The sequence below is a fragment of the Ailuropoda melanoleuca genome, chromosome 14, assembly GCF_002007445.2.
Source record: "Ailuropoda melanoleuca isolate Jingjing chromosome 14, ASM200744v2, whole genome shotgun sequence".
In the NCBI taxonomy this organism is placed as follows: Eukaryota; Metazoa; Chordata; class Mammalia; order Carnivora; family Ursidae; genus Ailuropoda; species Ailuropoda melanoleuca.
Window position 1 is genome coordinate 29,010,451 of NC_048231.1, and position 8,250 is coordinate 29,018,700.

An 8,250-nucleotide genomic window follows, 5' to 3' on the forward strand; every position below is an offset into this window, starting at 1 on the left:
TTCCTTCCTTCCTTCCTTCCTTCCTTCCTTCCTTCCTTTCTTTCTTTCTTTCTTTCTCCTTCCTTCCTTTCTTCTTTCTTTCTTTCTTTTCATTTTTTGTTATGTTAAAATACATGCACATAAAATTGACCATTTTAACTGTTTTCTAAAGTGTACAGTTTAGCAGTATTGAATACATTTATAATGTTATGCAGTCACCACCACCATCCATTTCCATAACTCTTTCATCTTGTAAAACTGAAACTCTGTCCCCATGAAACCCTAACTCCTCACTCCCCCTCTCCCAGCCCCTAGCAAATGCCATTCTACTCCCTGTTTCTATGATTTTGGCTATTCCAAGCACTTCATGTAAGTGGAACCGTAGAGTATTTGTCTTTTTGTGACTGGCTTATTTCACTTAGCACAACGTCCTCAACTTTCATCCACGTTGTACCATGTGTCAGCATTTCCTTCCTCTGTAAGGTTGAATAATATTCCTTTATATGTATATGCCACACTTTGTTTATTTCTTCATCCATCAGAGGACACATGGGTTTCTTCCATGTTTCAGCTGTTGCCAGTAACGCTGCTATGAACGTGCGTGTATGGACTGATCACCTATTTGAGACCCTGCTTTCAGTTCTTTGTGATATACCAAAAAGCGGCATTTTGATATACCCCGAAGTGGGATTGCTGGATCGTAGGGTAGTTCTATTTTTAATTTTTCGAGGACCCTCCATACTGTTTTACATACTGTTTCCAGTGGCTGCCCCAGTTTGCATGCTCCCCAGCAGTGCACGAGGGTTCCGTTATCCCACATCCTCGCCAACCCTTGCTGTTGTCTGTCTCTGCACAGTAGCCGTCCTAACAGGTGTCGGGCGGTATCTCACTGTAGTTTTGCATTTCCCTAATGACTAGCCATGCAGAGCATCTTTTCACGTGCTCACTGGCTATTTGTGTATTTTCTTCGAAGAGAGAATGTTCTCTCGAGTGTATGCGTGTATGTATCGTTTATAAAGTGGGGCTGGAAGATAATGTCAGTGGTCAAATGAATCAGGTTCGAGATGCCTGTGAGAGGTAGGTTCTGGAGTATTCTTGAACTTAAGCATTTGTGGGTCTTTGGGTGCATGAGGGACTAGATGGCCATGCGAAGTGAGGAATCTTGGCTCTGTGGTGCAAGGTGTGTGTGTGTGTGTGTGTGTGTGTGTGTGTGTGTGTATGTGTTTCAGTGACCATTGCAGTGTAACCAGCCACCCCTATTAGTCAAAGAAACAAGAGCGCATTCAGATTCAAGGGGGAGCAGGCACGGGTGCCCCCTCTCCCAGGAGGAGGGTCAAGGTCAGATTGCCGAAACGTTTGTGAGGTGGGACCTACCATTGCGCCATCTTTGGAAAGGACAACCTGGCACAGGAGGTGTCCTTCCTTTTCAACCACCTGTCTTGTTAAGAAGCCCCTTCTCTTTCTTCCCAGCTCCAGCCTGTTCAAAACCATCAGGAGGTTCTCACTGTCTCCTAAATGGGATACACAGTGTGCACCTAAATTATATCTGGAAACCAACTATATCTTTGGTGGAAAATGTCCAAGAAAAATCTTCAGCATTGAACTAATTAGCTAATGTAATTGAAACAAAGGGAACAGTGCAGGATCTAAATGTGACTCAAAATGAAAAGAAATGGAGTTTTCAGTGGGAGGTGCTATAGCTCCCATCACTACCCAAAATCACTGGCTCTCTGAGCTCTTCCTCTACCAGAATTTCCTAAGCGCCTACAAGGTGCCAAGCCCTGTGCTGGGTCCAGGTTGAAGATGCAGATGACCCAGCTCCTACCTGCAAGATGCTTAAACTGAGCAGCAGAGAAGACCAAAAAAACGTAGACTCTGATGTGCCCAGCGTTCTGAAGGGCGAATGCAAAAGGTGCCCTGGGGACGCACCAGAGGGGTTGGGCTCTAGGGTTGCCCTTGGGCTGAGTTTTGGAGAAGGGGTGTAAGAGTACCAGGAATTCAGGAGTAAAGCAGACCCTGGAATGGTCTTCGTGATCATGGCTGAATGTTGGTCTGTATCATGGGCCCAAAGGTTACAAATAAATAAATAAATAAATAAATGGTTATAAAGGTAATAAATACATATCTTATATATAAGCGTATGTAAATAGATATACATACATACACCTATATGGACATATTTGTGTGTTTATGCTCTACGTGCGTATGGTTTCTGTGGCTCACCATAGCCCTAAGATGAGTAGTAGCAAGTCAGAAATGCATCAAACTCCAATTATACAGGAATATGGGGTCATTCAGTGAAGGGGCAAGCAGCCCCCAAATCCCTCAAGCTCAGAGGGAATTGCCCAGTCATATTTAGGACAATAATCCATGTCCAACTTATGATTCTGGGCCATCAAAATTTTAAGTTACCTCTTAGATCTATCGTTTCAATGAGGTACACTGGATGATTACATTTTAAAGTTTTGTGTCTTAAAGGAAAATCAATCATCCTTATATAAATTTACAAAGAACTTATACCCATAGGCTTTGATCTAATCTTCTCGACAGCTGCGTCAGGGAGTTCATCCCCGTTTTTTGGATAATGCTCAGAAAGATCAAGTGGCTTGCTCAAGGTCATGCAATTAAAATCAGAGATGAAAACTCCAGCCTAGTTCTTCTGACGTGTTTTACTTTCTTTGTTGGATAATTAACTTCTGGGGGAACAGCTGCTTCTTCCATGATGCCAGATAAATGACAGAGGATTGGATTTGAGTTAAAATCATGGGGGGCGTGTGGCGAGAACTCTGGTCTTTTATCATTTAGACTCCCCAAGGTCACTTGGAGTTTTGACGTCCACACTGGCAGGAGGAGGAAGAAAGGTTTCGTTGGCCAGGTCAGGGTGTGGTGGGCCTCGTGTCCCCCGCGTTCTATTGGCCAGAACACAATCACCGGGCCCTATCTCAAGCCCAGAGTGTCGGGGAAATATGGTCCCCAGCTAGCCAGGTGCTCCCCAGCATGCAGAGAGAGAGGAACATGACTGTTTGCCGTTCAGCTGGTCATCGCTGCCGTAAGCCAGCACTTACCATCTCCTGGGCAGCATTGTAAGAGCTCCGCCTGTATTCATACTTTTAATCTTTGAAACTTAACTCCAGGTGTATATATACTACTTTTAGTCCCATTTTATGGATAAGGAACCTAAGGCACAGAAAGGGGGTAAGTAACCGGGATTCAAACTGAGATCCTTGCTCTGGATCCTTGGCTGTCCCCACCCCATGCATCCCTCACTGATTTCTCCCCTGCGATGGGACCTGTACGTGGCTTCTCCTCTCCATCCCTCTGCCAACATCCCGGGTCACACCCTCTTCATGTCTCGTGTGTGTCCCCATCCCCCAGCTGGTCCCCTTCCATCGACTCTCATGTTTGTTGCCAGTGATCTTAAATGCCAAGTGTGGTCCTCTCTGCTCTTTCTTACCCGAGCGTGGGTGGTGTTCTCAGGATACAGTCCAGATTCCCCTCATCTCTCACCAGTCTGTGTGCTCCAAACACTCTAGGCTCCAGCCCCTCTGAGCTTCTCTCCAGTCCCCACACTCACTGAGGAGGCCAGTTGTGAACCCCTGCTTTTGCAATGTTGTTCCGTCTTTCTGAAACGTTCTTTGCTTTTTGCGTTTGCCGAATTCCCAGGCCCTCAAGACAAGGCTCAGAAGCTGCCCACCCCATACTTCCCTTCCAGGCTTCCCCAGGCAGGTCCTTCACTCTCTCTTCTGTGCTCCCCGAGTTTGTGCCCAGACCCCAGCCCTTCCCACACTGCCTTGTTGTTGGCTCTTTACTTAACTGTCTCCCTCCACAGAACAGGAACAACTTAGGATAGTATCTCATCCATGATCTTTCCCATGGGGTCCCCAACAGTGGCTGAGCTCTCACGTGGTCACACTGTCATACCAGGAGGAAGGGAGCCTGTTTTCTATGGCCTGTCCTGCCTCTGCCTAGATTTGACCCTGGTAGGCTTCTCTATTAGGGGAAAGCATTTGTCCAGTCACTGATTCTGAACCCTGGGGGCCTTGTAAAAATTACTGATGGCCAAGCGCCACCCCCGTGGTTCTGACGCCGTTGCTCCCCTTGATGCTAATATGCAGTTGGGGTGGAGAGCTACTCTGCTTCTCTGGCTCTGACGTGTCCACGACCCCCCGGGATCCTGCTGGAGGGCTAGTTGGAATCCAGCAGCTCTGGGATGGGGTGGCAGTGCCGGCATTTCTCACAAGCTTCCAGGTGATGACAACACTTCTGGTCCATGGATCACGGTGCGAAGAGAGAGTCCTTGGATGATCTGGCCATCCCTTGCCTGGCGTTTGATGCCACTGAGATGGAAGGAGGAGGCCTGGAGGCCTGCAGGTCAGGAAGTGGGTGAGGGGTGAGGGAAGGTGGTGAGGTCGGGAGGTGGCTCATGCCCGAGAGCTGTCATGGAGGACGCACGGGCAGGACGTGGTGACCCGAGGCCCAGGTGGTGGAGGTGCTCGTGTGCCTGCCGCGACGCCAGTGTTCCTCGGGCCTGCTGAGCGTGATGGCTAGTGCTTACCGCCTGCAAGGCCCTTTTCTAGACTTGTCTTCTAATTCTTATTTAACCCCCCTCCCATTCTATCGATGAGGAAACAGCGGCACATTAGGGAACATATCCGAGGCCTGCAGCTAGGAAACAACAGAGCCATGGCTCCAGACTGTGTGGTTAACCCGTTTGCCATACTAACCCTCCAGTTTCCGAGCCGGTGCGTAAGCATTTGTTTCTTCATCTCACCAAACATTTGATGAGCCCCTGTTCTGAGCCAGGCTCAGGGTTGGACACTGGAAACACAGGGGTGTCACCACCCAGGACAGAGTGCAAAGACAGGCCCTGAAGCTACACCTGGAGGGCTTAGAATTGGGCCTATCTGGCTGCCCCACAGAGAACCCCCGTCCCTCCTGCAAGATCCATGCTGATGAGAAGCTCCTAACATGGGGCCCCAGCCTGAGCATGTGCCAGGCTATGTGGACGGTCCGTGGACAGCCACCCACAGCGCTCTGGACCGGAGGCGGGCAGAGCAGCCTGGGGTCCTACTCACAACCTTTTTCCCCTCCCATCCCAGCTTCTTAGGATTTCTGTCCTCTTTGGGCTCCTCCTGCTCGCTCCATCCTGTGATTTCCATCGTCACAGCCCACGGGCCACATAACCGCCTGTCTTTAGCAGGATCAATTCCGTTCTATTATTTACTAATTGCTTAGTTATTATTTTGATGGAAGGAATAGGACACTCAGCCCTCTGGGCTCCTGTAAAACAAATTGCCTTCCAGCCCACGCCACTTGAATAATAATAGATCTTCATGTTGGAAAGCTCAGGCGGGTGCACTGGAACACCGTTGTATCCTGTATCCCTTGCTCTTGGGGACCAACGGCCTTCCGCTGACTTCAGGTGACTCTCACAGGGTGGCCACCCCATCTGATGACCTCCGTAGCAAAGGGCAGAGTGCTCCCGCAGGATCCCTGGTTGCTAGGGGGGGTGCTGCTCTGAGCTCCAGGTGAGGGAGTGAGACCGGGTCAGGAAGAGAGTTATCCAAACCAGAGGGAAGCAGACAAGCGGATGGAAGGCTTATTCAAAGCCAGGCCCTCCCTGGCCCCAGCTTCAGAAGTGCCACTGGCTGTCGTGTCTGTTGCCATCACTGCCACCACTGTCAGGCTGGGAGCTGCGACGGGATCCGAACTGTATTCATCTCTACCATCCCAGGAGCCAGCGTGGAGTTTGACAGAATACATGATGTCACGTGCCGCCCACTGCAGGCGAGGGCCCAAGGATTATAATCCCAGTGTCTGCACCCAGCCTGGCAGCTGCCCTTCGTGTCCGAGTCTTTGCAGCAGCTCACACGTGTGACGCATACTTCTGGCATGCGGTGTATTCACGGTCAGTATTTCCACTTGATGAAATCCGGTGGGATCTTGCCACTTATGTAACCAACTCTTAGGGAGCATTTACCAGGACCCAACCCTGTTTTCGGTGTTCCTGACTCATGGATTCCTTAGAATAGCCCTCCAAAGTAGGTGCAATCATTATCCACACTTTGCAGAAATCTGCAATGTGGAGGGGTTAAGTCAACCAGCCGGGAAGTGCCCTTCAGCTAAGCCTCTCCTGGTCTCATTTCCCAAGTTTCCTGATGTTGTATGTCTACCTTGATCCTCCCGAAGCAGCTTCCAAACTTTCCTTCTTATGTAAAATGCAAAGTTCCTCAGGTACTTCCTTTGCCTAAGCCGAATTCCAGAATCCAGCAAAAGATGTTATACAATTAAATACGCATGTGCTCACCTCGCTTTGCCAGCCTTTTATTGTAAGAATAATAGTTCACATTTGAAAAATACTCACAACTTTATGCCACGACCTTTCAAAGGTTTTACAAATGCAGAAGCCAAACTTCAGATATGTTAAGAAACTTCCGAAGGTCACACAGCTAATACTTTCTTGTGTGATTTAAAAAAAAATTTTATGGTTGAAATTTAGTTGACATACAATGTTGTATCAGTTTCAGGTGCAGGGATAGAGATTCGACTGTTCTATACATTACTCAGTGCTCACCATAACGAGCGCAGTTACCACCTGTCACCATAACTTCCCGACTTTTTGATCACGCACTCCACCTGCAGAAACTTCTTCTTTTTTTTTTTTTTTAAAGATTTTATTTATTCGACACAGAGAGAGAGAGAGAGAGAGAGAGAGAGCACAAGCAGGGGAAGAGGCAGAGGGAGAAGCAGACTCCTGGCTGAGCAGGGAGCCTGATGTGGGACTCAATCCCAGGACCCTGGGGTCATGATCTGAGCTGAAGGCAGCCGCTTAACCGACTGAGCCACCCAGGCGCCCCACCTGCAGAAACTTCTGAGCACACATCCCTCCAATATATGTATACTTAAGTGCCCACAAATTATGTTCAAGTACTGCTATTAGGAATTACTGTCTCAAGGCCCAAGATAGACTTAGGGCAAGGGCTATCATTTAAAATGATGGAAATAACCCTACTTTTTCTGATATGCCTTCTTGGGAATTTCAGATTGGGGGTGAGGGATAACTGCTTGTCAGATTTGTTGCTGGTTTGATGTCAATGCAGCTGAAAGGAAGGGTTGTCCTTGCAAGAGAGGAGGGTCAGCTTTGTCATTTGCTTGTTTTTCGCCTGCACTTCTGTGATTAGTACAGTCTTCAGCCCACAGATCCCTCACAGGAGCCTTTTGAAGCCATCTATCCACTTCCAGAGACTTGACTTAATGAGAAGTGGACAGTTGCAAATCCAGGGGCCTGGGAAAAGCCGAACTACCATGCACTGAAACCCCAGTGGGAGAGGTGCTGCTGTGAACCCCTCCATGCCGTGGCCACCTGACCCCGGACAGCCTAGAGGTCAGTTTGTAAACTAAACATTTGTCAGGCTTCATTTCTTTCCTGATTTTTGCATAAAGATATTAATAAAAATTCTAATACTGTCTTCCTGCACTCAGATGAATCCGCTTTCCAGCCCCCTGGGGTCAACCCCTCCTCACCCCCAATTATAGTCTGTGTTTTTGCTCTTTCAATGTGTAGTAGCATTTCTTCTATGGTTTTCCAGAGTTCTTAACACATGATTCAGCCATTTTTACGCAGATTAAATCTTCAGTTGAGCAAATAAACATTTAAAAATACCCACAGATAATTATTTGATTAAATAAATACACGTTCAGAAACACAAACAGTTCTCAAAAACACTTTTATGTGAGGTATTAAGTTCAAAATAGGTGATCTCTTTTGGCAGAAAATTCTAAGCTTGATTTTAAAAGATCAAATAAACAAATGCTCTGAAGGGCTTTTCATGCTTTTCAACAGTCCCTCCCTGCCTGTCACTTGTTGGGGCAACATTTGTAAAGCCACAGAGGTGGGTCTTAGGGGGTCACTGGCCGGAGAGATCATGGCATTAGTGGGCCCAGCTGGCCACGTACTATCAAATAAGCAGAGATTTAATAGGGGAAGCGGCTGAGTCTCGTAGAGGTTAAAGGTCCCACGGTTAATGGTGGAGCGGGATTAAGAGCCAGGTCTGCTGATGGTGTAGCCTACTGAGTGCGCTCTTTATTTTTTCATATTAGGCAGCTATTACCACGATAATGCTGTGTAACAAAACACTCCCAGGGGTGCCTGGGTGGCTCAGTCGGTTGGTCATCTTTTTTTTAAGATTTTATTTATTCATTCGGCAGAGAGAGACAGCCAACGAGAGAGGGAACACAAGCAGGGGGAGTGGGAGAGGAAGAAGCAGGCTC

At 47.9% G+C, this 8,250-nt stretch overlaps 1 long non-coding RNA gene across 2 annotated transcripts; it reads left to right on the forward strand.

The window, feature by feature from the left end:
• The first annotated feature begins 959 nt into the window (after nt 1–959).
• On the forward strand, nt 960–7,740 carry LOC117796051. Of its 2 annotated transcripts, none has more exons than XR_004620392.1 (4): nt 960–1,056; nt 4,221–4,350; nt 5,714–5,887; nt 7,173–7,740. It is a non-coding gene; the product is annotated as an uncharacterized LOC117796051 (long non-coding RNA). The 2 variants fall into 2 exon arrangements; XR_004620393.1 differs by having other exon boundaries at nt 7,222–7,740.
• The last annotated feature ends 510 nt before the right edge of the window (nt 7,741–8,250 follow it).